The sequence below is a fragment of the Portunus trituberculatus genome, chromosome 1 (assembly GCF_017591435.1).
Source record: "Portunus trituberculatus isolate SZX2019 chromosome 1, ASM1759143v1, whole genome shotgun sequence".
In the NCBI taxonomy this organism is placed as follows: domain Eukaryota; kingdom Metazoa; phylum Arthropoda; class Malacostraca; order Decapoda; family Portunidae; genus Portunus; species Portunus trituberculatus.
Genome location: NC_059255.1, coordinates 6292748 through 6294814, shown reverse-complemented (window position 1 = coordinate 6294814; position 2067 = coordinate 6292748). Strand labels below are relative to the sequence as shown.

The window sequence follows — 2067 nt, the reverse complement described above, 5'->3', positions numbered from 1 at the left end:
AAATAAAAAGCTGAAATATTGTGGTTTGGAAAGGTATCAATAGCTGGAGAAGGAAAAAAAAATGATAAATACTGGAAAGGCGAAATTAAACCAAAGTAGACAGTGGAAATAGACAAAACTAATGATAAAACTGGAAAAAGAGAAAGAAAATAAGAAAATAATGGAAAGAATAAGAGTTAACAAGATTTCTATTGCATATATGAACAAACAAAACGTATTTTAAACCAACGTAGACAAAAATAGAGAGATAGAAAGATAGAAAAAAGAGAGACAAAGAGATAGAAGAGAGAGATATAAAGAAGAAAGAGAGAGAAAGATAGAAAAATAGAGAGAAAGAGACAGGAGATATAACGAAGAGAAAGAAATAGAGAGATAGAAAAAGATATAGAAGAGGGAGATATAACGAAGAGAGAGAGGGAAAAAGAGAGAGAAAGAGAGAGAAGGAGATGAAAACGGTCTAATATAAGCAAACCACAGGCAAAATACCTTCTATAAACCACGAAAATACCAAACTAAAGACTAAAACAACGAAAAATGCTAACTGGAAGAGGAGGAAATATGAGAAAGCTTGACTAGAGATAGATAGAAACATTTTTTGATAGACGCTAGACAAAAAACTCATTAAATTAACCAAACTAAGCATTCTAAACCCAATATAAGGCAGGGAGACAATCAAATAGCGGTTAAAACACTAGAAAATCGCGGGTGGGAGAGGTAGAGAGGGCTGCAAGATGGAAAAATAGAGAAAATGAAGGAAGGTTATAGACAAAACTCGTCATATTAACAAATTATTCATTCTAAACCCAATATAAGGCAGGGAGACAATCAAATATCGGTTAAAACACTAGAAAATCGCTGGTGGGGGAGGTAGAGAGGGCTGCAAGATGGAAAAATAGAGAAAATATAGGAAGGTTATAGACAAAACTCGTCATATTAACAAATTATTCATTCTAAACCCAATATAAGGCAGGGAGACAATCAAATATCGGTTAAAACACTAGAAAATCGCGGGTGGGGGAGGTAGAGAGGGCTGCAAGATGGAAAAATAGAGAAAATATAGGATGATTATAGACAAAACTCGTCATATTAACAAATTATTCATTCTAGACCCAATATAAGGCACGGAGACAATCAAATAGCGGTTAAAACACTAGAAAATCGCTGGTTGGGGAGGTAGAGAGGGCTGCAAGATGGAAAAATAGAGAAAATATAGGATGATTATAGACAAAACTCGTCATATTAACAAATTATTCATTCTAGACCCAATATAAGGCACGGAGACAATCAAATAGCGGTTAAAACACTAGAAAATCGCGGGTGGGAGAGGTAGGGAGAGCGGGGAGAGGAGAGGGGGTAGAGTTTGGCAGTTTTTGGAAGAGGTAGCAGAGCGCGTGGCGAGTTTAAGCTTCATAGCAGTGAGGGAGGGCGCGCGCAGTGGATAGAGCCTGTTATTTCACCTTATTTTACCCGACATGGACAATTTTGGTGAGTGTGGAGGCGCTGGGGATACTCTACAAGGATGGGGGCACACGTGGGTAGGCTGGTGAGGGCGTGGGTCAAGGGGAAATAAGGGAAAATAAGGGGAAATGAAAGACAAAAATATTGACTATACGATACTTTAATGGCGATCTAGCTGTGTGTGTAAATATTAAGGAATTGTTGTTATTTTCCTTGTTTTCTCTCACTTGTTGTTGTTTTTGTGGCTTGTGCAAGGGTTTGTGGGTAGTTTGGACCTGTGTGCGTGTGTGTGCGTATTTTCTATGTGCGTGTCTGTCTGCATGTACACTTTGAACCGGCCGGTGTGTGTGTGTGTATGTAGGTGCGTGTGTGTACGTGTGTGTGTATGTAGGGTTATGTAGGGGAATATTCTCTCTCTCTCTCTCTCTCTCTCTCTCTCTCTCTCTCTCTCTCTCTCTCTCTCTCTCTCATTCGTGTGTGTGTGTGTGTGTGTGCGTGCGTGTCTGTGTGTGTGTGTGTATGTGCGTGCGCGTGTGCTCTCGGTTCTTGAAATTTTATGGTGGTCCTTCCCAGAAATTACCATCATCATCATCATCAGCTTGTTTCCGT

At 39.3% G+C, this 2067-nt stretch overlaps 1 protein-coding gene across 1 annotated transcript in view; it reads left to right on the top strand.

The window, feature by feature from the left end:
• The first annotated feature begins 1358 nt into the window (after window positions 1–1358).
• The window catches only part of LOC123520797 (trithorax group protein osa-like), a 25563-nt gene continuing 24854 nt past the window's right edge, over window positions 1359–2067 (top strand). Inside the window, 1 exon segment of the mRNA XM_045283445.1 lies at window positions 1359–1485. The gene's annotated coding sequence lies outside the window, so the exon portion shown is untranslated.